Source organism: Scleropages formosus, chromosome 21 (assembly GCF_900964775.1).
Source record: "Scleropages formosus chromosome 21, fSclFor1.1, whole genome shotgun sequence".
NCBI lineage: Eukaryota > Metazoa > Chordata > Actinopteri > Osteoglossiformes > Osteoglossidae > Scleropages > Scleropages formosus.
Window position 1 is genome coordinate 18997987 of NC_041826.1, and position 26491 is coordinate 19024477.

General features: G+C 41.4%; 1 long non-coding RNA gene across 1 annotated transcript in view; it reads left to right on the top strand.

Moving 5' to 3' along the window:
- Positions 1-26491, top strand: part of LOC108920948 (uncharacterized) — a 52074-nt gene that overhangs the window by 6558 nt on the left and 19025 nt on the right. The window lies entirely within an intron of this gene.

Below are 26491 nucleotides of genomic sequence, written 5' to 3' on the forward strand. Positions count from 1 at the left end.
TTTTCCCCAACTCTTTCTCTGTCTTCTTCTTTTTCGCTCTCTCTCTGTCTGTCTTCCTCTCTCTTCTCTCTCTCTGTCCGACACTCTTGGTTTTTCAGCAGCCCTAATCTGCTCTTCTCTTACGTCCATCCATCTGAGCCAGATGGTTTTCAGGGTTATTGCACCTCCGAAACAGGCGCCACAGATTTAGCTTTCTGTGCAGCTATCTGTGGCTGCTCTAAAACACACTTTGTAGCACCACGGATTTTACTATTGGTGCTGCTGCTTCTCTTCTGTAGTGATTGCTTTTGTCTTTATGATGATCTCAATATCACAATTCAAATAAAAGTGTATAATGTAGTCCACTGTAACAGCAAATATTACATTTGATCTAGGTACAGACATTGCTTGACATTGTTGTGCATTCTAAGTTTGAGTAACTGTTTAAAGTTTTTTAATCATGTTTATTTGAGGAAATATGTGGGTGCCCTATTCTGATGGTGACGCCTTGTTCTTAAGTTTATAACTTAGTTTTGCACTCAGCTTTGTTTTTCTTTGTTTAATGATGCACTGATTTATTTTAGATTAAAATACTTGAAAATAGCCAACAAATAAACTATGGGCTGTCCAAAAGGACAAATATGACAAAACAAAATTTTTTAGCGTTCCCTTGGTAGCACTGGAGTTACATTTTAAGGCAAGGGTTCACATTTGTTTGTGCTGTTAATTTTAAATATTAAATGATTTTGATAAATAAATTAAAATATGGTCTGTTGGTTCTTTTGGCTTAGAAATTACTTGTCATATGATTAACTCAGTTATGATTGTTTTTTTCTTCTCAAGCACTGTTAGGGTTGTGCCATTTCTATATTAAGCTGTTTATCTACTTGCATGCTATTAGGAAATCATGTGTTTTTCATCATCTTAGTGTGAATAGTTACTGTTGATAACTTTGTTTTGCCACCCACCAAGCATATGTAAATGTATTATTTTGAAATGTAAATCCATAATCACGCAGCTGGCATGCATTAACAGATGCTCTCAGGAAGATCTGTACCTGACAATGGTTTGTGCTCTTGACAAATCTCTGGATAAAGTCAGAAATAATTCACCATTTACGAGGGAAGTTCGGAGAAGGTATTTCCTAAAACATGAAGGGGAAAGGGACAGACCTGTTTTCTCTTGCTCTTGACTGGTCCTGCGACCCAGGTGGGGTCACTCAGTCGCGTGATCTCACTGTGCCCCTGGGTGGGCCAGTGCTGGTTATTTGAATGTTCCTTGTTCTGGTCGGAGCGACAGCTAATCCCCGTGGGCTGCCCCTGTGTGGCTGTATGATGTAGAACAGCCCAAGCCCATGTGCCGCATGGCAACTGTGTCTCTAAACTTACAATAAGGATGTGGTGTAAAGAACTAGTATGAATGTATCGACATATCTTTCTAATCCAGCATCCGGTTAGCATCTGGAGTACAGACTTGAAGAAGGTGCCACTAGGCTGTTTGGCCTGGATGTTGGCCAGTGGAAAAGGTGTTAGGTAAAGGTGAAAAGTCCAGATTGCAGGCGGTAAGCATGAGTGTAGAACATGTGTGACTTGCAGTGACAGTCAGCCAAACCTGTCCATGGTTACAGTTCCCAAGCCCCATGTGCGGCTCTCCAGACAACCACTTTCAGAAGAGGGCTTGTCACATGTTGTTGTGGTCAACTAACTGCAAGAGGGTCTTCTGCTTTTAAGGGGAATGTAAACAGGAAATGAAGGAACACACTTGAAGGTAGACACAGAAAGACGTCATTCCAGCGTGCCGCTGCTCCTCAGATGATGAGTAAACAGATGCAGGTGCAGAACAGCCAAACAGTACCTGTGATAAACAGGGACTGTGCTATGCTAATTCATCTTTGAAACATCTTGGCCAAGGGAGAGAGATTCTCGAGCATGCAGATGAGAGTATTCTTTTCCCCCTGGTGAACACAGAGTGCCATCTGCCATCATATTTTCTGGTCAGATGTCTGAATCATGGATCATAACTTCTCAAGCAACTGCCACCACCACTGGTTATTGGTGATAGCAAGAAAAGTTGGGCAACTTCAGTAGGTTTCGTCGTGAGGTCTCAGCAGATGACACCAAACTCAGCTCCAGCTGCTGGTTTAGTCCCTCTCAGATCTTTGTTCTTCTAGTTTGTCCCCCGCCCCACTAGCTGAGCCCACTGATCTCATCTAGTCCTGGAATTCACAAGGCACACGGTGTAATGCCACCGAATGACATCAGCATCGCCATCATCTCTGCACAGGCGGTAGAAGCCTCATGGGTGCAATGTGAATCATTCACAGATGGGGATAGTTTTCAGGACTTGTGGAGGTGGAAAGGTTAGGTATTGCTGCCATTTTACAGTGGGACAGATTTGTCAGGGGAAACGTCACACTGAGACACATAAGGGTTTAAACTTTTAGTTTTCAAAAATGAACAGTCACTCTTGACATTCAGTACACAGCAAATGCTCTGAAAGTTTTTCCTACAATACTTCTGGCTTTATTAAACTTTGAAAGTTAGCGTTTTGACCGTCACGATGGTCTGAGTACCTTAATGGAGCAAAAATGCCAGTTCAAACTTATCGTGATGGCAGCTGCCATTCTTATTGAAGTTAACGGGTCTGTCAGAGGCCATCCACTGTGAAAAGAGGCAGTGGCAGCAGTTGTAGGCTGCTAGAATGCTAATGTTGGAATGCAAAATAAAGAGGGATCTGTGCCATACCGATTACTCAGTAACCCCTTCATTTTGCGATGTGTCATGGAGAATTTGTACCCAGCTGAGTAATATTGCAGTAATCAGTTTGCAAAATATGTCAGGTGGCAAATGACAATAGATGTGTGGATTTCATGTGCGTTGACGTCGTAGCTGGAACAGCACAATCTGTTGTGAGGAGAAGCTCTTCTCATTGCATGTCAGATGTGAAACCTTTTAACTTGGATTTTAAACTTCTCTCACTCACTTTCGTTAACTGCTTGTCCTTGTCATGGGTGTCTGAAGCCTATCCTGGAATCGGGGTACTAGACTAGGAGGGGTGTCATTCCATCACAATGTAGCCACACACACACTACAGGCAATTTAGAGTCACCAGTTAACCTGAAACACATGTCTTTGGGAGGACACTAGAGCAACCAGATGAAACCCACATAAACACGAGGGGAATATGCAATCTGCACACAAACTGAGCTGGATTCAAAGTCGTGCCTGAACAGTACAGGTGCTATGAGGCAGCAGCACTACCCACTGTGCCACTGTGCTCTCTGAAATTTAGACTTAATTTAATATTTCATGAGTGCCATTTTGTTAGGTTTTGCTGTGGTTTTATTTCAGAGTAAGGGGAAAATGCATTTTGTTTTACATTTTAATTCTGCTAATTAGAACAATGTGTCCTTTAGGCAGTTTCCCTTCAAGAAGTATTGCTGTAATGCAACATAACTGCTGAAATATGTTGTCTTTTTTATATCAGGATATATATATATATAGCTTCCATTTTCAGACTGTTAAATTTTACATTTTGGAATAAAATTAACTGTGTAGCTCACTAATGTTGACATGTGAAGTTATGTTTGATATTTAATCAGAGCTGTAGCTTTTCTGTATGATTCCCCAATTTATGTTTTTGCTTTGGAATATTTTGTACACTGCACCAGAGCTGAAAGACATATCTAGTGTCCAGACTTTTCAGTAACTGTGGCTGTCTAATCCCCACTGACTTTTGTCTATACATACAGTGCTGCTTGAAAGTATGTGAACCCCTCGTTTCCTGTAGTTTGACTACAAAATAGTTATTTAATGACAGGCAGTCTCTTTTGTTTGACATAATATTTGTGACCAATTCCACATGTTGCTTTAGAGGAAATCATGCGTATAGTAGAAAAACGGAAGTAGTACAGGTGCAAAAATAAGTGAAGCCCAAGGTGCATTGATTAAACCAAATAGGTAAGTAGAATCAGGTGTATAAATCATAATCTATTTATTTTAAAAGTTTATTTCAATATTTTATACAAGAATAATAATCATCCCTTCAGGGTTTAGATAAGTTCAAGTAGCGCTGTAGATCATGTTGCACAAGGAGCCAGAACTCTTCCTTCTCATCCTCTCCCTGTGCAGTAAATTTGTTAAACATTTATAATTTCTATGTGTCTTCTTTATAAGCAGTACCCGTTTGTGCTCTTTTCAGATGCACAAAACATTTAAAACTGCTTCACAGGGGGCCATCTTGATGCTTCTGGCCCAAACCAAACTGTCATTGCCTGATATGTTGGTGGGAAGCACATTACATGTTCTTCAGGAGGAAAGTAGGTGGATCGAAGGGAAGTAAGTATGGAAGGAAGAGGTCTAAACATAGTGAGATTAAGTGTGTTTAGGTGGTTTATTGCTACAAACCGTGGAATGAGAGACACACCTTGTGGAGGGTCTGCTGAATGCACAGGTTTTGGGACCCTGACTTTGTGGTTCATCAGAGTTCTCAGCCATCTCCCACAGCCTAGAGAGCACAGGAAGGAGTGTTGAAGGTGTGGGACAATGAACACAGCTGTTGGCTGCACAGAACCTCCCTGTCAGTTGTTTTTTTGGCTGTTTCTGGTTTCCGTGCCCCTGTCAGTCAAGCATGGCAGGTTTTTCCTCCTGCCTTCCCCCTTTGTTGTCTTTTTATTTTGCTTTCTATGGGTTTAGTAAATCTAACTGTCAACAGTCCTGCCAGGTAACTACCTGAGTGTCATAAACAAACAAAAGCCTTGGGACAAGGGCATTACAAATACCATTTACTTGTTAGGAGTAAGGGCTTCTACAGATTAATTTTCTATGTAAATGCACTTACAATATTTGCTTGTACCTGTTGGAATTGTGAAGGAAAGAAGATGAAGAAAGCTAAGTCTATTATCTGAGCAGATGCTTTTATAAACTTTTTATTCTTCTAGCTGAAAAGTGGGACTTTCATGCCTCGGTTTCTGTGATCCAGTACTGTGGCCAGTTGTCTTATTATCGTCACTATGCTTGTTTTCTCAACAGCTGCTTTTACCCGGTGGGAACACACACAGTTCAAAACCACACACTTTTATAACTATTTCTTCAGCATGATACAGCTGGGTGTTATACAAAGTCTCAAGGGTCCAACAGCTGTTCATCTCCTGGAATTTCAACCTGCAGTCTTTTTCACATTGAGACCAGCTTCTTAACCCGGAAACTGATTCCTGCTGTGTGTTACGAGGGAAAACCATTCATTACTCTTAATGAGCAGCCATAGTTTGCTTCTATAAGGCTTTTGAACTTTTCGCAGTTTTTAGCCTTTGTTTAGGTCAGCATTGCATAACAGCTGATGAATCAGTTTGTCAGTTTTTATTTGTGCACTCGCTGTCTTGTGTTTCTGGGTGTGTGTGTACATTTCTTGAATGTATGTCTATATGTGTACAAGTATGAGAGTGCACACTGAGTCTGGGTGTGTTTTGGTAATCAGTTGGGGAAATGGAAAAGTGAGTACACTATCTGTATAGGCCCTCAAACATATAATTATGCTACAGATGTTGGCCCATTAGCTGGCTGTGCCTCAGGCTATTCAGTGTGTGACAGGCCTCCACCCACAGCTGTTCCCCAGCCCTGTTGCAGAGCGTGGGGTAGCCACACGTGTGAGTTGTCCAGGGATCCTCCAGAGAAGCCTGTTGGCTGGATCATATTTCCACACACTCTTATTGGCCAGTGCTTGGAATTTAGTTTGGTCTTCTGCACACACAAATACTCATGCAAACAATATTTATTTTAGATGCTCTTCCAGATACACACACTGTCTGGGTCATGCATACACACACAAACACACATGCAAAACACATTGTTCAATGCACTGTCTCTCTCTCACACACACATGGTTGATCTCAGTGAGGCGTGTTTGCAGTGTCCTCCTGTTTGCACTCGCTTACTCAAGACAGACAGACAAACAAACTGGCTTGGACTGCAGCAATAAGCTCCTTTTTGTCAGGGTCACACAAGCCCAGGAGAGCAGAGTGGCTCTGTCGAACCCCCTCACTCGTTTAGTCTGAGGAAAACGTGCTATATCCCACTGAAAACACTGGCACTCCTGAGGGAATTGAGCTGAATTGTGAATGAGCCTTTCCCGCAGACCCCCGTTGCGCCTGACCTTTCTCCACTATGTTTATTTGACATGTCACAGACACTCGGGGGTGGTCTTTAAGCCCTCCAAGGGTCTGTCAGTTTACCAAACCTGATGAACCTGCCACTGCCCCTCCCCACCTGCCTCACGCTTCACCTCAGAATGTTAGTATTCCCTCTAAGTCCACTTCATTGTGCCATTGCAATGAGCACACGACCCAGTGACGGAGCCAACTGGAAGGGCTCTTCTGACATCCCTGTGCCAGCCCACCCCCCACCCCGGACAGGGTCCTCCTTGTGCTCTTTGTCCCATTGCTGAATGCAAGACGGCAGAAAGACGGGTTGACGGCAAAACCTACTGACCTGAGGCGCTGCAGGGTAATTCAAGGACTGGGGTTCAGCTTACCTGATCTGACTGCTGTTTGCCATGAACAAAACCTGCTGGCTTCAGGGACTCTGGGAGAGCTGAACGCTAACACTCAATCCCCTGGAGTTAGATTGCATGTTTTAAGGGGGAAAGGGCAGATAAGAGAGATGGGAGGAAATAAAGTGAATATTTAAGAGAGAGAAGGCAGACTTGGTGTGGAAAACTGTGAAATGGCCTTTATTTTGTTGTGTGATCAAGCCTCTCGTTTTGCGTTTGGCCACGATTATAAAAAAAAAAAAAAGAAGCTATATGAGACATTCAGCCAGTTTTGTGGCAAGTCTCCTGTGCCATTACTTCTGCTGAATTTTCAGTGTAGGAATAGTGGGAACTCTACTTCTGGGACTTCAGGGAAGTCCACATGTACTTGATTTTGGAATTTGGGCTTTTAATAATGTAGAATTATTCACCAGCAGTAGCAGCAGGGAGAATAGCTGTTAAGTACACAGCCTTCTAATCCAGGATTTGTCAGTTCCCAAGTCAGTGGTTCCAGAGAGGTCCTGCTCCTATATCATTGACTCGGGAACTTTTTTTGGAAGTTCTCCAATAGTTGTTCGGTGCCAATGAAGAGTAGTTTGAGCCGTTCTGCCGGTCTTTGTTTAAAACTACCAAAGGACTGGACTCTGTGAACTGTGAGTTGCCACACTTATTTAACCAGAGTCATCAAATCCCTGAAGTGAGATTATGTGCCCCACTGGTTGATTAGTCTGTGGGGAATAATAAATAAAATCATTCACCCAGAGAAGAAGCTGTCTTCCTCTCTGTATCCTCCCCTCCCATGGTTTCATAACTCCAAATTCACGTCATGAAAGGACCTTGTGATTCTCTTTCATGTTGGAGAAGGGAAGGGACTGTTAAAATATAGGAAATACATACATTTCACAGGAAGGCCAAAGACATTGTTTTGAGAGGTTTACATGGTTCCTGTGTGGCTCTGGGCTCCGTAGTTCCTGGCAGGCCAGCTGTCGAGAAGCTGGGGTTCCATGACAAGAGCTGTGAACATCAGCACTCCCACCTGGAAGACCATGTCCTCCTTTCACAGGTCAGAAAGCATGCTTCGTTGCTCACAGATCTCAAGAGTTGTAAAACAGCTGTTTCAACAATGAACGGAAGAGAAAAAAATGCAAGGTGTTGAGAACGGTGTGCCCTAAAGAAAATGCTCAGTTGGGTCAAATTAGATCATAATGGTTAATTGTGGTGGGGATGCGTGCTTCCGTCCATAGTAAAGATGTGGTGGAGCTGATCAAAATTCGCATCCGTCAAATGCTGATGCAGTTTTTTAAGAAAATGGAAAGTATAATTTTCACTAATCCGCATGCACGTATCAATTAAAAGATACAAAGAAATATTTACAGTGGAACCTTGGTTGGCGAACGTCTCTTTTTACAAATAATTCAGAGTATGAAGTGCAAATACGAAAAAAATGTTTCTGTATATGAATGGTGGCTCGGAATACGAACAGCACGCGAACAGCCAAGGCCGTCGAATTCGGTATTCGAACATTCAGTACGTATGATTCTGTTTATGAATAAATGTATTCGTAAACTTCTTCGGTTTTCGAAAGGTTGCCTCCGAGCACAAACATCCTGTTTGAACCTGTACGCGTCGGTATGCTTCGGGATGCATCGGGCGAGTAGGGAGACAACGAATACCCTGTGCTAAGCATCAGTTGTATACGCAGCCTCACGTTGTGAACATCTCGTATCCAAAGCTCTAGCGCACGCGTTCGAGAAATTCTTTGTGATTTTCTTTAGCATGCGTACGTATTCTGCATACCCTAAGCAAAGGAGTGACAGTGTTAACAAAGCAACGGTCTCAGGCCATTGAGGGCGTAGAGAAGTTGTTGCTTATCTGGATAAACGAGAGGCAGTTAGCGGGTGATAGCGTGTCCGAAGCTATCATTTGCGAGAAGGCAAGGCAGTTATACACCGATCTCATAAAGTGCAGTCAAATGTTCATTTTATTCTATTGTATTGTTCATTCATTGTATTTATTTGTCTTTTATATTATTTAACATTGTGTTAAGTAGGCTAAATTATGGTTATTTTGTGTGATTTGGTTAGGAAAGTGATTTTTTTTTAGTAATATTTTTGGGGGCGTAGTACTTATTATTCTGTTATACATTATTTCTTATGGGGAAATTCTTTTCGGTGTACAAAAATTTCAGAGGGCGAATGAATACATGGAACGAATTAAATTCGTAAACCGAGTTTCCACTGTATTTGGTTTCAGCTTTACACACAATAGTAATTTTTCCTTTTCAGCAATTTAAAAACATTGGTTTTACTAAATGTTAGTAAGAATAGAAGCATTCATTTACCTCAGTATGAGTATTTCCAGTTAAAAACTCGAATCAAGTTGCATATGCGTGAACTTGAACAAACCTTCTTACGCTATGCAAAAGACTGTGATGACATACATGGTATGCAAAGTCTTACAAAGGAGGCCTAATGCATTTCACTGTGTAATCGATATGTGAATATACGCTCAAATCAGTGAGTAGTGATTGGCATATAAAGGTGTATACTGCTGTGCATGTAGTACTGTACTGTACAATCATTAATTACCACAGTCTCTCAAGTATGCCTAGACTTGCGGAGAGTAATGCATATACATATAAAATAAACTTATAATAAGCTGCATTGCTTTGACTACTTTTTCCCCCCCACATTGAATTCGTATCAGCTGAAAAAGTGATGATACAACTTGACGGGTTTCGGATCTGCCAAAAACTGTCAAACTTCATCGCATCCCTAGCTGCATCATAGGAGGATTTGACCGTTTGCATGCTCTTGTTCCTCCAGATGGAACCCAAAGGTTCAGTGAGGAAGGGCTCTGAGGTTTTACAAGCTCTTGTGGGATAAATGGCATGGCTACAACAATCATTTAGATAGAAAACGTATTTTCTGAAACCTTTACAGAGGATTTGGAAAGTCAAAAGCACACCAGAATGCAGACACATGTATACACGTAGATCACAGTCCAAAAATGAGCCCAGAGCCTCCGTCTGTGTCATACTGTGACCAAGGGGCCAATGACGGTTTTCACAGCTTTTTGCAGAGAGCTGTTGAAAGGCATTGAAAGTGATTCCTCAGGAACAAAGCTCCAAACACCAAGAGCCAAAGTGCGGCACCAATTAGGAGGATGAGTCACAGTTTCCAGGACTCTGGTTTTGTGTCACCTAAACACGCAGAGTCCCTTTTACCCCTCGCCCCCACACCGCTCACCATTAGGCTGAATTATTCATTGCATCTGTTTCACAGGGGTAAGCAGTCGCCATGTTCACAGGGTGTGTTCTCACTTTCATGAGTCATACAACCTATCAGCTGCAGCTATATGCAGAGATGGTAAGAAAATGGACTTTAGAGAACAACCAGGGTGACAGTTCTATAAGTGCAGAACTTTGCATACACAGCAAGCTTCGCCCAGGATGTTGTCTTTTTTCTTTATTAGTGGTAGTAATAATATGCTTTTTTTTTTCTTTTTTTTTTTTTTTTTTGCATATGGTGACAGCAGGTAGCATTGTGGTTGGAGCTGCTGCCTTTGGACTCAAAGGTTGCAGGTTTGAATCCCACCTCTAGCTGTAGTGCCCTTGAGCAAGGTGCTTACCCTAAATTATTCCAGTGAAAGTTAGCCAGCTGTATAAATGGGTATATAATTGTAGGTAGTTTAACACTGTAAGTTGCTCTGGAGAAAAGCATCAGCTAAATGAATAAATGTATCTAGGTTTTAACCTAAGTCCTCACAAATTGCCTTGGATAAAGGTGCCAGCTACTCAGTAGTCAAGGTACGCTTTTGGGGGGGGGGGAAGGGCTTCTGCTAAATAAATAAATGTAGTGTTAATGTTGAAGTTTTAGTTGTGAGGCTCAGTAGCCATGACTGTTTCTAGAATTTGAATCTACAATTTTATCGTCATAAGTTCGGCAAAAATTTCAGTTGCCTTGGAGCATTTTGTGGCTGTTACTTAGCTAGTCTCTTTTGGGTCTTCATGAGAAAGTGGATTGTATTATAAGTAAATCTCGAGCATGGTCCAGCTCCTTTCTATGAACTATTAGATCTATTGCATGTTACAAAGTGTGCTACTAACTTGGCTTGTCATGAAGTTGCAACCAAAGATGGGAATTGTGATTTGAAGCAGGTTTCACTCAGCAGTCTTGAATTTCACCCCATCTACAGAGCTAGGATGCCCGAGGCCAGAGGTTGTTCTGGGTGTGATCAGTAATAGGTTGACAAAGTGGTTCCAGCACATCATGTGCCAGCTTCATCCTGCAGTTGATGGCACTACGCTTAGCTGGGTAGACTCAACCAGAACAGTGGCAATAAAAACAAGGGAAACTGTAGCGGTTTCTGGATTCCATCTTATTTACCTCTCCTTTTTTAATAGACTCTAATTGTTTTCATATGGGGGGCGCGGTGGCGCAGTGGGTTGGACTGGGTCCTGCTTTCCAGTGGGTCTGGGGTTCGAGTCCCGCTTGGGGTGCCTTGCGATGGACTGGTGTCCTGTCCTGGGTGTGTCCCCTCCCCCTCTGGCCTTACGCCCTGTGTTGCCGGGTTGGCTCCGGTTCCCCGCGACCCCATATGGGACAAGCGGTTCAGATAGTGTGTGTGTGTGTGTGTGTTTTCATATGCTATAATTATTGTGTTTGAGTGCTGTGAATGTAGCTGCAGTTAACTAGGTATGGAAGCGAAGGCTTAAATATGGGTTTTCTGGGTTAGGTATTTAAGTGAGCTGTGTTTTTTGCAGTATTACCAAGCTCACTTTCACTCTTTTCTTGCACAGCTTTTCACTGTTACATCCTGTTGACAAAAATTGCAATTGATGGAAGGTGCAATATGAGTGAAGAAGGATAGACTGACAAAACCAAATGTGTTTCACGGACTGGGCACGCAATCAAAATCTGGGACGGAACTGCTATGGCTTGATATGGGAATAGAGTGGGCAGAGGGGTGTGAGTTTGCTACAAACTAATCATTCCAGTATTTATCTTGGACTGAAGAGTATAAATACAATATGTGACTGTAAACTGACCAATCACCAGCAATTGAGGAAAAAAATGAATTCCCTCTCACTCACAACAAATGAAAAATTAAATTAAAGACAAATTGTGTGTTTAGTGGGAAAATGAAGCACAGTCCAGTGATGGTTGTGGGAGATTCAGGATCTCAACAGCTGGATGGGAGGTGGTCGTACTACTGAGTCAGGCACAAGTCTGTACCTTCTCACTGGTTATTTTTTTTCCTCTTCTGTTAAGTTCAGAAAGGTTACTGTTTTCCCAGACATGTGGCAGCTGTTTTGTGAACTAAATGATTGAATCACATTTCTATTTCATAGAGTGCTGGTCAACACTGTGAGTACTTGACAGTGATCTGATCTTTGACATTTGTAAACACTTTGAAAAAACAAACTGACTTAAGATCACGTAGTAATGTAGAGCTAGTACCACGTCTGTGCCGTCAAGCAAAATGAACTGGCCTGTGTGTGACTGACTACAGGACATTAGAAGCCAAGTTTTTGTAGGATACCAGTAACTGGTATGGTGGGAGAAAGAGTTCATGTGAATTAGGCTGTCAGAGTTCCTACAAAACAAATATTGCTTTGGAGAGTCTTCTTGAACCATCAACATGACAACCTGTGAGGGTCTGCAACCTGAGAGGAAACTGTTTAACTAAGCAAGAATGTGACATCAACAGTCAGTTTGCACCTTCTGTTTCATTTTCAGGATAAAATCTGATTTATTTGTTTTAGCAAGAGTGCATACATTTGAGTGTGAAATTGTTTCAGTTATTGCATAAATGAAATGTGGAGTCAGAAAGAGCATTCAGTCTGATGTATATATGTCATTGTTTTAATTATTGTTGTTGTTATTAATAATAATAAGAAGAGGAAGAAGAAGAATAAAGTTATTTAAAAGCACTTTCAATAACAGGTTTTAACTAGAGAAGTAAAAAAACCCTGTCAGTGAAAACATTTGAAAGACAATGCAATGATGAAAAGAAGTATGAACAACATGGCAGAGTGGTTTTAATCTTTTCTTAATAATTCTGTGCTGTTATTCTGTAGAGTCATGTACAGTGAGAGTCATCACAGCACTTCACTGTTACTACATACAGGTGAGCTGTAATGAACTCTTCAGAATGTTACTTCACCATGGTAACTTATTGCCACTCAAACCCAGAGATAATCAGTGAATGAAATTAAGTGCTATTTAATGGCTATGATTTCACATATCGCCATCCCTACAGCAGTACATTTTGGATTTCATGTTCTTGGATTAACCTCCAGTATCAACTCAAAGCAATGCAAATCAAGCTAGACTCAAAGGATGAATCACAGAGTCGTATTGCCCTGGAGAACCAATAATAATGAGGACATTTCTGCCCATAGTTCTGGAAAGATGAATCTTCACCAAACTGTTTTCATGCGGTCTAGAGCACTAGCTCGGTATGCAGAAGTGATGGGTTAACACGATTGGTTAACTTGAAGTGCTTGGGGTCGCAGTCTAGTTAATGAGAGGGTCCCTAGGTGGTGGAAATCCAATATGTCAGGTTGTCTGCCTTGCAGGTATATTTCCACTTTGTATTAACTGGTTGGGGATGGGGGTGGCTCAGCCCCAGGGTCAACAACCCCCATCAACATTGTGTGCAGAGCTTTCTCTTTCTTGCCCTCTGTTTCTCCCTCCAGGTTTCCTACGAGTATTTTGTTCCCTCCTCTTCAGTTGCCCTGCACCTGAGGTAAGCTGCATTCTTTAGTGTGGCTGTCACACACTCTGCTCCTTGCCCTGGGCCTTGGCTGCTTCCGTGTTGTTCAGGAACATCTACTGGGGGTCAGGGGTCTGCTGTCAGGGGTTGCAGAGAGGTCAGGGGGAGCCTGCGTAGCCTAACTTTGTCTAGCTTTAGTTTCTTTGTGCCATTTCATTCTGGTCTGTCAGCCAGTGACAAGGGAAAGTTTCCTGCAAAGTGTACTAAAGGAGATATGTGATTGACAGTAACAGGGAGGTCCAGAGAGAGAGAGACTGGAATGCATACATAGTTACAAATAACTTTGCTCAATCCCTGAGGGTATTGTGAGGCTTCAAAATGCACGTAGTGCATTCGCGTCCCATTATTAAGAAACTAATACTGATATTTTATGTTTACAACAGTGTACAAACACAGACACCTTAAATTTTGTTGGCATTTTTGGATTCATAAGCGATTAGGCATTAATCTAAATGTATTACCATTTTATTTATTTATATGTTCTCAGCCTGATATATAGATGTCCCTTTTCTCCCGATCACAACACAGTGCCAAGAACACCAAGCATGATCTTATTTTATTACGTTTTTAGAAACTAAGACAGTGGATGTATTTGTATAGAGAGTATTTTGCACCAGAGATTTTTACTGCATATTTGTTCTGCTTGAGTACCTGTGAAGAGTTTGGAGGTATTTGGTTTAATTTTCACCGCAGTGCACAAGTGTTCCTTCTGAGTGCGATTGTAGCACACAGCCTTACCCAGAGTACTTACATTGGCATGAGACTCATCTCAGAGTTTGTTTTTAACTGCCGCTTATCTCATTGTGTACCTGGGCAGCATCCAAAATGTGATGAAGAGAAAGTGTCTTATCAAAACTTGCAAAGAAAAACAAAAGCAGAAAGTATTTATCTTTTTAAACAGGGTTTAAAACATTATGTAAAAATCTGTCAAAGCCAGTAACCAGTTTCAAATTTCTGCCACAGACCAATCATTTATTACCGTCTTCTCAGGCTATAATTCTTCTTTAAAGACTATAAAAGTCAATAGCAAAACTAAGAGCAGTTCCAATGTTGTCTTTATTAATATGTTTGAGTTTGGTTTTTGGCTGCTGTTACTTTGCAATATGTTATCTCAATTAACACAAACAAAGCCCTTTCTTTATAAGAGACACAGTACATAATATTAAAATGAACTTGTAAGGGTTTCAAAGCAGGCTTTTGGCCATAACTGGCACTGATGGACTTTTTGTTCATTTAAACTTCTTTGCATTATGTGCTTACAGTAGATAAAGAAACTGTTCAGACTGAAAATTCAGCCAGTTTCACTACCAATGTATCCTGTGTGTTATACAACCTCGTGTTCATTAGTGAAAGGCCAGTGAAATAAGGTAATTAGCTCGTGCTTGAGATACAGGCAGGTTTGGCCTTACTCCTGCCTGCAAAAATGAGCATAGTTTTTGTTTGCCCAGTCGAGGTTTTCACCATGCCATGGTGGTCAAATGAAACCCTGATGTTCACCAGAGGGATGTTTAGACTGGGCTGGGGCTGGGGATGTGGGTGGGGGATGGGGGTGGGGGTCCCTCACAGTGACTCAGTCTTAGAAAAGAGTGCTTGGTTGGCTTTAACCCAATTTCTTGAACTCATTTCACTTTACAGATTCGGTGTCTGTCCATGTGTACAATATATCTTTAATCTGTGAACACCTTTACCTTCTGCTTGAAGTACTTGAAGTGCATGGTCATACTGCTGAGTGTTGATCAAAGCCAGGTGAGAAGTTCTTAGCCTGACCATGGAAACCTACTTTTAGATTCCTGAAAGGCAGGAATCTGTTCTCTATTTTCAGAATCTCCAAGAACCTGAACTTCAAAGGTCAGTGTCTAAACCTGTCATCTCTTAATGTAAATGAATTGTGTATTGCCATTAACTCATAGCCATTTAAGTGAAAAGTCAAAGTGCAGTAAATAATTTTTCTCCATAAGAAATGACATGGAGGAGCACATCGCTCTGCAAAGAAACAAACTCTTTTCTGATTTCTAGCCACATGTGCTTTGCTGCTTTTTAATACACCCAAAAGGTTGTGTAGTACTGATCTGGGCCATATTATTAGTCCTTCTGAGCCACTGTCTTAATGCATTGTTTTGGGAGGGACAGCGACTATTTTCCATCTTGTTTCTTGCAGGATAATGTAATCTTTTTTCTCTATCTTTGCATTTAGCAGAATTTTAGCCAAGATATGTGAACAACACAATAACAATTTCCATATAGCGGGACTGACTCTCTGTTTCAGATCCTTGAGTCCTTTCAGTTCAGTCCTTTCTTGTTTCTGCTAAGTGCTCTTTTTACCATATGCTGCACTTCTGTCAGCTGCCTTTGCAGTGTCCTGCAGCAGATGGTTGATCTCTCATCTCAGCTCCTCCTCTGACTCTCTGGGCTCATGGACCCGTTTACTGAGGTGGTGGTTGTTGTCTTTGCGGGTGGTGTGACACACCATTACATCTGTCTTTTTCCACTAGCTCCACCTCCTTCTACAGCAGCATGCTTTTGGAAAAAAATGCATGTTTCCACTGAACTGTGGGGTTACAAGTTATGGGCAGACTGGAGATTTTGTACTTTTTCAGTCTCTGCCAGACATTTCAGGGCACCAAAAATTCTTTAAACTTTTTACAATTGCTTCCTTGGCTTGGACAAATATGGTGCCATTTTAGTAGACATTAGCACTCATTAGTCAATTGTTCTTGTATTCCTGGGTGTTCTGGTGCATTTGAGTCACTTTTTTATTTGACTTTGATTTTCAATATTGCTGTTCTCTTCTGCTGTTTTGGAGGTGTGGCTAGACTGGGTTATGCTTGTTCTTTCCATCTGTTGTAGAAGTTTTAACCATTTTAGCCAATTTACTTGCACATGTTTAGCACCTGGGTGCCATGGTGGCACAGTGGGTAGCACCGATGCCTCACAGCTCCAGGACTGTGGTTTCACTTTTGGCTATAAATTTGGTTCGGTCTGTGTGGAGCTTGCATGTTCTATCCAAGTGTTTGTGTTTCTTTCCTTCTATAGTCCAAACACATGCATTTCAGGTAAATTGGTGACTCTAAATTTCCAAAAATGGAAATTCTGGATCTTGGCAAGTCTGTCTCTATGTCTGTCTTTCTTTCTGTGCATCTCTATATCTCCTTCTCTCACTTTCTCTCACTGCTTGTCGCTGACTGAAGAATGCCTCTGTAGTCTCTCCTCGTGTTTGCCCATGACCCTTCTTACCCTTACACAGGCTTGGGGGCTGAACAACGACTGGGCTGTATCCCAGGAGTCTCTGCTGGTATTGCTTACATTATTTGCATTTAGTTCTCAGAGATGGGGGCCATCTAGCCCATTAGACCTCAATGGATAACCACCGATGTGTAGAGCTCTCGTCAACAAATAGACAGACAGGCTGAGATCAGATGCCATTGTCCTCTGCTGTTAACAACACAACAGTTTTCTTTTTCTTGTTCTCGGTCTCTCTGTCTTTGTTTTTTTTTCTGCAAAGTATTTTACTGGTATTGCTACAGTTGCTTCAGAAGTATTTTTAGTGTATTGCTGTAGTTAAACATGTGAAAAGTTGATTCATTATGATTTAGTTGCTTAACTTCTATCCAACGTAACTTTAGAATGTTACTTCTTACCATTTATACACCTGTATCCAAAGCAACTGAAAGTATTTTACCTTATCTTACTGGAGGGCAAGTACCTTGATCAAGGTTGCTATAGCAGTTGTAATTTGATGGTTGCTGGTTCAAGCCCTACATGTCCATGGCCTTAATTGTTGCACCACCAGCTGCCCTGTAAAAGTTACCCATAAGTCATATTCACTCTGAGGGAGCTGAACTCTGGTGAGTCACCTGTCTATGGTTGAGTCCCCTCAGTACATACAATGTTTGGATTCACAGGTGCAACTGTAAGTGGGGAGTTTTGACTTTATTTTAAGGATATTTTTGTGTTTTTGTGTAGTAGACTTTTGTGATTCCTCGCAGTGAGATTGCACTCTATTTGACTGCTTCAGCGAAATTGAAAAGGCAGTGTTTAGTGGGTACTGAACAAGGACCACTGTCCCTCTTTGACATGCTCTCTTTCTCTATAACCAGAAGTCATCCTCTCTGCACGAATCAAAGGCCCACAGCTACATTATATGGCCTGGTGGTTTTTTAGCTGGGAATAATAATTCATTTTCATTTGGGTTTTATTTGTCTATTCATATATGAGTGGATAAACTCTGCATCTGCAGCACAGCACAACCTCATAGACCATTAAACTTAAACTCATAACTGTTTGGTGTGAGCAGTCTAATTGGAGAAGATGAAGGGATGTGGGTGTTCCAGACAGATGGAAAACATTATTAAATGGGCAGAAGTTAAGACCTGGGCACATTTTCAATAGATTTCCACTCTACCTAATCTGCTCTGACAGTTTGCCACCTACCATTTGTACAATAAACTCTTATTCATCTCTTCTTACATTTCTCTCTTTGGAATACTAGAGTAGCATGGGTGATTTTTGACTCTCTTGTAGGTCTTTCAGTGATGTTCTACAGACCATTGAAACCCTTTCAAGACTGCAGAGAAAAGGATGCCCATCTGTCAAGAGCCAAATTGGTAGCCAGCAATAGGTAGAGCCATGAGCTAAGTCTGTAGCTAATGCTATGCCTAAAAATATTTCCAGAATTTTTTTTTTTTTGCTCAAAGTCTCTCAGTGGGACATTCCTTTTAACAGGAATGCTCATTAAACAATGAGTTCAAAACTTCATCTTACAAGCAAAGTCATCAGTGCATTATTTCACACAGTGTGATGGTCAAATCCTCAGGACCTTCAGACATAGCCCTACAGTTTAGACAGATGGGGTCACAGTACCTGGGTCATCCTCACAGCCACTGAGCCCTTGGGTTTACTCTTGGGGCAATGTGCACACTGAACCACAGTGATAGCACCGCAAGTCCACCCACACCATCGCCACCCAGAGTCACTTGGCTGGATATCTATTGATGGGTGTGGTGGGACAGAGTGACAGTGCAGCTGCAGGACGACATAAGAGGACATTGAAAAATTGTGACAGGTCTGTGATCTGAGATGAGCTCTACCTCAATGTGTACTGGCCTGCTCTTCCATCCCGCTGAGCCCCTCCCATTAAAAATAAAACAACACATGTACTTACTTACTTACTGTTCTTCCGTCCAGGGCCAAAAAGTGCAAATTATTCATCAGGGTGTCTCTGCTGTTCCCGAGGTTCTCCGTCTAGAAGGAGAGAAAGGGGACTGATCTCAGAGGACCCTGCTTAGGAGACAGGGAGAGTTGAGATGTAGCTTGCACTCTTGGATGTCATGTAGGACTTGTCCGTGCCCCACTTTGTAGAGAGTAAATAGGAGAGGGACGCCCTCCGTTTGATTCCCGTTGGCACGTCCTATTAACTTTACAGGCAGCCTCACAGAGCTTTTGGGGCAGTATGGAAGTGGTTTATTTTTCACCATTACAAAGGCTGATTAAGGAACCAATATTGACTGAATTTTGATGCTGTTGCAAAGCCCCAATGATCCACTTCCTTCCTGTATACTTACTTAGGATGAACAAGTATCTCACTGGAGCCATTGTGTTATAAGTGGACAGAACTGGCAACGATACCTGTATCCCATTATGGAGGGAGAGAGAGACAGATGAATGAATTCACAGAGAAGCTGAGGTCCAGTTTCCGGGCTCCATTTTGTTATACTTTAATAATCAAATTGATCCTGGCTGTCGGATGACTTTTTTCCTGAGCAAGCCTCATTTGCACTACATTAACTGAAAGGCCTGCATAATAACACATCCTGACAAATACTTATAAATGAATGCTTTACAGTTTCCTAAAATATCCAGAACTGCTCAAATGGAAGATATTGGATTTGAGTGCCCTTTTTATCTGTTCACTAGAAATGATTGCATCAATAATTTTAGTGCACAACTGTAAAATGAAACTTAACAGACTAGAAGTGAATTATTTTTGTGGATATTAAATCTATTTATAAAATCCTTAGTCATTTGTTTTTGAGGAACCTAAATGCAAAATTTAAAACAGCTGATCCATGGAAACAATAAGAGAAGCTGTATGTCTTCCTCCAGTAGATATCAACACAGCTAAATAGCACTGTTGTGGGTAGAACCATAGTAAACTGCCCACACCCAGAGCATTTTCAGGTGATTTCCAGAATTGCTCCAAGCCCTCTTTTTACTTAAGCTCTGTTTATCTTCTGTTTTCTGAATGGCCCTCAGTGAAGTACCTTCAAGAAGAGCACAACAAAGTCAGAGTGGTGAGAATAAGGAAGCAAGATTTAAAACTAAAATCAAATACCTTTTTACTCTGATATCAATACCATTTGTACAACATTGGGTCATGGGCTACAGCGTTGGAAATTAATGAATGTGTTTCAGTCGGGGGGTGCGGTGGCGCAGTGGGTTGGACCGGGTCCTGCTCTCCGGTGGGTCTGGGGTTTGAGTCCCGCTTGGGGTGCCTTGCAACAGACTAGCGTCCTGTCCTGGGTGTGTTCCCTCCCCCTCCAGCCTTACGCCCTGTCTTGCCAGGTTAGGCTCTGGCTCCCCGCGACCCCCAAATGGGAAAAGTGGTTCGGAAAATGTGTGTGTGTGTGTGTGTGTGTGTGTGTGTGTGTGTGTGTTTCAGTCAGTCCGATGCTGTTAAATTATAACAGTCAGACTTACTCTACATTTATTCTTCTTTTGGGGGGTGGCGGCACGGTGGCACAGGTAGTAGCGCTGCTCTATCACAGCGCCTGGATGGTGCGAGAGGACGTGGGTTTGATCCCTGCTCAGTCTGTGTGGAGTTTGCATGTTTTCCCCGTGTCTGCGTGGGTTTCCTCCGGGTGCTCCGGTTTCTTCCCACAGTCCAAAGCTATGCTGTTCAGGTTCCCCCATAGTGTGTGAGTGTCACAGAGAGAGTGTGTTTCACTGATGTATGGATGAGTGACCCATTGTATGTAGTGTATCTAGCAGTGTAAATCACCTTGGTGAATAAGATGTGTGGGCTGGTAACACTACATAGTGTCCGTTGTAAGTCGCTTTGGAGAAAAGCGTCTGCTAAGTGAATAAATGTAAATGTTCTTTAATCCGATCACTCTCACAATTCCATTGTTGTTCTGCAAGGTCATGAAAGTCGGAGTTGTGTATTACTTTTTCCGTTTACTCTTTTGTCTGTTTTCATGAATATATCATATGCATGAATTGGCTCTTCAGAATGTCAGGTAGTCAGTTTCCTTCCCTTTGTTACACAGCACCCTTCCCTATATACACTACCCACAGATCTACTTTAATTTTCTTGTACATTGGAGATGTTGACAAAGTCATGCATTCAAGTCTTTTAGCACATCACCAAGCTACCAGTGTTTGCTTAGCTGAGTTTCTGCATTACTCTCTGGTGTTTTTTCCTTCTGACACCAAATTTTCTCATGCAGGCTTGCAGGCTGTGAACCGTCGCTGGTGGCACACTTGGATTCCCTTTTGAGTCCTACCAAACCCCTGGGGAGTCATTAGAATCTTGGAGGGTTTGGCTGCAGAATGGGTGCGATGATTATGATCCTGGACTGCAAGGCGTTTGTGCTCTCACACAGTTTAAGTGGTGTGCATATCATGGAGTGTTTGACGCAGGAATTAGGATTCAACAACATAGTTGTACAGTGCAGTAAGAGCTGGCAAAGACCGACTCTGTCAAAATGTTGCTGAGTCACATCTGAAAGTGCTTCTAGTCATATTTTCACCCATTAATAATGATGTTTTTTTTTCTGTGGCCTGCAGTGGTCTGGACAGTGATATCACTTTTGTATCACACTTCATAACTGTGCTGGCTCAGATTCTTCGGTATATTCCCTGTCTTTAAATAAACAAAAATAACTACTGGTACTACTAGTACTAGATGAGTCATCACTCTGTCATTCTGTAGAGAGAGTCAGAAGTATACAGGTGTGCTCCAGGGTCTCAAGAAGAACTTGTCCATGATCCACTTTGCAGAGTAAAGCAGGCGAGTGTGTGTGTACTGTATGTGTGTGTGTGCGCGTGTGTATGGGCATGTGTGCTGTGGCAAGCCCATGGTGCTTCATTGCTATATCCCATAGAAGCATATCAACTGATACGCTGAGTATATTGCTGAAAACTCTTAAATGCAACAGAGGCCTTAAGGATGAGGAAAAAATTAAATTGGAAAGCAGTACAGTATTTTAATATTTTGCCGCTGACTCTGAGCACATGTAAAATATTGAAAACAAGTTGATAGTGGGCTGTCTTTTTCAGTGTCAGGAATGTAATCCATCTACTTCCAAAGTAATGACTCAGGAGCAGCGGTAGGAGAACAGGAGTTAGACCCTGAGTCATTTATTAAGCCACTTTAATTTTTCTTTTTTCATGGAAAATGTGCACACATCAGAACTTTGAAATAACTGGGTGCAAACTTCAGAATTTAAGAAATAATTTTTTAACTGCCAACTCTTTTATTTACTGGTATGTTCTATCGAATATCTAAAACTATTTCTGCAGGTACTATTAAAATTAAGTTTAAAAAAAAAAAAAGTTAGAACTACACTTTTTTTTATTGCTGCTTACACTCCATATTCTTTCAAAGTTGCACTCAGTATTGTGTGTTTTGTGTTATTTTTTTTGTGATAGCATACCCAGCTGATAAATATCACTTATCATTTCATGCTTGTTTGGTTAGGGTTTCCAAATTGTTTATTTAAAAAGCAGCTCAAATCTAACTGTTGAGTGTGGATCTTATTTTTAGTTATTGACACGGCTGTCGACTAGGAGAAGTGGGAGTGATTGTTGATGCAGACAGAACAATTTATAGCTGCGTAATGGACATGTTTTTGCCTGTGTGTATTCCATCGTATCAGTGGTTCTGTAGGTCCTATGGAGGGGACAGATTGTAAACGGACAGCAATGATGGTCAGTGCTGTGATATGAGGAAACCCAACAGCTGACACATCCAATGGGATGGTGCCATCACTATGACCGTTGTCATCATCTTCATCTTGATTGTCTTCTTCATTACTGCTGTTGCAGTTTCTACGCTACATTTTTCGGGATACTTGTGTACCGTAGACTGTATTGCACTGCATTGATTAAGGACAGGAAGCGCGTACACTGCTGTTCCAAGAGCTTCTGTCATCATGTATCATACACATATCTGAGATCAGGGTGTCTGTCCCTGCAGAGAATCTCATAACTGGGAACTTTCACCGTAAATTTCCCACGCACTTCCGTAAGAACTACAAATAAGCTGCCTGAAAATGCAGAGCAGCCGTAGTTGTGCAGGGCAGCTTATGTAGGAGAGGTGGATTATTACAGTGCAACCTTGTCATCCTGTAACAGGTTAACTGAAGTTTGTACTTTGCAGTGTCTGGTTTTGTCAATGAAGTAACCAAAAAAGGGAAGATCACATTGACAAGCAGAATAATTAACATCGGCATTTAAACAATTAAATTCAATTCGTGAAGTGTCTTCTCTTCCTAGGTAACGTCAGCCAACCAGCTGGAGACATAAATGCAGATTGCATCCCTTCCAACTGAGCAGCTGACCTGCAGGTCACTATCCTGCAATGAGCAAATACTAAGCATTCAAATGTATAATCTGCATTACCAAATAGATGTGGCTGGAAAATACATTTTCAAGATTGCTGTTGGTGATCAAAAGACACATTCTCTTTTTTTCCTGAAGGATTATTTCAGCCTTCAGTAAAGAATGTCGGGTTGAATTTTGTTCCCAGCCAAAGAATTTCCTAAAATCAGAAATTGATGTTCTTTTTTGCTTTCATTTGAATTCTTTATTTCTCTCTTCCTGGAGTAGCTCATGAGCATATCATCTAATGAAGTTGCTGTCCGCCAAGCCTTTTTGCGTAGGGTAATGTGATCCTGGCTAACATCCCTGTTCCCTCCTAAGTACACACTGGTTCTAATGGAAACACCAGATGTTTTCTATGCTGATTCTAAATCCCTCCACCCAATATGCAGAAATGAGGAGTTGGATACCATAACCCTTCCCTCTTGCCTCCAAATGAAGAGTTACGACCTGGAGAGGCTTTTGAGACTGAAACAAAACTAAATAGAGGCTCCAAATAAGAATGTCTGGGGGCAAGGGTGACTGGCACAGGAATCATGGGAATTTATCAAGGTTGTGTATACCTAGGGCAGCAGGTAATATTGTGGAGACAGAACTCAACTTCAGACCAACAAAAATGGTCAGTTTAAGTGCTAGGAGGTGTGCTGTCATAGGATCTTTGAGAATGGTATTTTGATTTGCCGTGAAGTATCTGCTAAACAAGTAAATTTGTTAATGTAACTAAATTAAATTGATTTGAGTGCACTGCCGGCCATGTGGGAGGTTATGGGAGATTATGTGACCTTGCTGACTAGCGAATGACTCCCAGGAGAGCATGGAAACTCTCTCAAAATTCACCCTGGATCCACGAGGAACATTAATATCATAACCGCTGTGTACGGTTTTGCTAGTTTGTAAGAGGAAAATGTGGCAGATTTTATGTTTACTGTTCTTAAGTTTCGGTGTGTCCTCGTGTGCAAACTGGTGAGTCTGCTGCAGAAGCTTGGCATAGTGAGGTGCTATTTACAGTACATACATAGTGAAAGAACAGGGACATACTTGATTTCTTTTAAACAAACAATACATGAATTGTCTTGATTTTTCAGTAAAGAAGCTCCATGTTAGTGTCGAAATGACACGTGTTTGTTATAAGGCCTGTGTGACATCAGCATCACTGAACAGTAAGTTATTTCTGGTTCATTCTGGTGCTCTGATGCTAATGCTCACTCACAGAAGGAATGAACGTTAAATGTCATGTTGTTTGCTGTGGTCTCACTGTATTAGTCATTTATGAAAAGTAATTTATAGGCTTGTAAAGACCACAGTTTCAGCTGATATGTGTGTGAAACATAGACAATACCATTACTTATCTCTGCAAATTCTGGGTTGACCTGATAAAGTTTTTACTTGTTAATCTCAAGATCTGGAGTACAGTTGCCCTGGTAAACCAATATGGAGTGTGTTTGTGTGAGTCCAATAATTTTTCTGTGTCAAATCATTTAATTTTTTGGGGTAAAAGAAAAGATACTCGAAAACACAGGATCATTTTATAAAGCATATTTTGATTTTACTGATGTTACTTGGAAATTCTCTTCTTAAAAATAGTCTAAAGTTGGGAATTTTATGTTGGTGCCTAGTCAACATGGTTAATATTGTGCTTGATGTGCGTCAGGAAATGTCATTCGTCATAAGCAAATATTTTCGCAAATAGCTACAGAAATACTAATACAAACTACATATTCACTGGATCTAAATGCCCGAAAATGCTGCAGATGTTTCAGGCTCATTTGCCATCCTTATGAGTCACAAAGTGTTGGTCTCTCCCAAGAGACAATGTTGGGAAGAAATAACCAAGTGTCATTTATGAACCTTTTATTTATTGCTGTGTGCTTGTGAGAAACTGTGGGATGTACATTTCTCCTGAGACTGAAGATGCCCAGATAGCCCCTGTTCTGCTGGGCAGACGTTGTTGTTATGACTGGCACTTGGCCCTGCAGTGCATGTTTCCTTGGAAGCGTCCCAACGGCTGGTTGGGAAACCGCAAGCAGGGGGAGATCCCTAGTAGCCAAGCTTGTGGTCACTGAAGTTTTGGTCAAGATGTCAGCAAGTTAATGGGGTACCATGATTTGCAGTGAGTTTTGGCATTCTTTCAGTTCAGTTTTTCATTGTCTGGGAATTATGCAGAGGTGCAAAGTATTTATGAAAAGAAGTTATTGGCAAAACAACTGGTAAGACTGTGGAAGAACGGCAGGTGCGTGAGCATGGTGGCAGCTTGGAGACCAAAAGCAAACACAATGGCAGAGAGACAGAGACGAGAAAAGGGAACCCCTCTGTGGTTGTCCTTTGCTCCAGAGAAACATTTAACTGGAGTTTACCCTTTGACCCCCATGGCCAACCCTGTTCCCACAGGTATAGCACTTGTCAACAGAAATGTAGATGCCCTTGCTTTAAGCTGCTAGGCCTTCATACCTGGCTTAGGGAAACTGTTTGGTATATCTCTGGTCTACAGAAATGGAAGAAACCTTGTTATCAAAATACAGTCTGTGCTGAGAAATGTTGCTCTATATTTATGTTCAATTCAATTTATTTTTATAGAGCGCTCTCCTCACACAGTGACACAGAGCGCTTTAACACAGGCATAAGGCAAGGAAAACAAATATTTCAGATGAGAAACAAAGAAGACAGCTGACTACCGACTATCATAATATAGTACTTTTATAGAGCTATAAGTATACCTACTGGCCACGGAGGAAAGGAACAAAAGGTCCCAGCTGAAAATCGAGGGAGAAACAAACCTCTGGGGGTCCAGGGGCCAGCGGTTGCCCACCCCTCCTGGGCATTCTAGATTAAGTAACAATTCTAAGCCAGTTAACAAGTAATAATGATATCATTGCTATATGGTATCTTGAATCCCCAGCTCAGCACGGTACGTACGTTATGTTCCTGCAAAACTCTGTATTCAGTGAGAATTACATGAAATACACAGAAATGTACCCTCTTAACATAAAAATTATCTAATAATACTAATCTGTTTTATCACAAGTGCTTTAATTGTTTAATCCAAATTCTTGGATTTAAAAAATGATACTGATACTAATTTCCTCATATGGTCCCTTCTTTTACATAATTTACTGAAGGCAGAGGCCATTTTGTGACTAAAATACTGGTCATGCAGAAATTAATCTTCTAGAAACTCAATAACCATGTTTACTAGGAACAGATACTTCACTGGAATATTTGTCCTTTTACTACAAGTGATTAAACAGTAGTTTCGAAGTCACCGACCATACTTGTCAGAAAGTACTGTTAAAAAAAAAAAAAAAAAAAAAAAATGGTGTGGTGGAATCCTTAATTTGACTATAGAGCATGTCAGAAACATGTCCAGAAAGGATCCACACTCACACACAGTTCAGTTTTCACTCCTCAAAGCTGCGGTGAGAAGAAGGCCATTTAAAGATTAGACTTGCTTTGCCTGGGGCTCTATTCCTGTTATGGCATTTCCAGTGGCTCTTTTCATACCCAACATTCCTTGTTTTTTTTTTTTCTTTTTTTTTTTTACTCTTGCTCAGTCTCCCAGTTTAAATGATTATGATGCATTTCCACCAAGACCAATAAAATCAAACTTAAT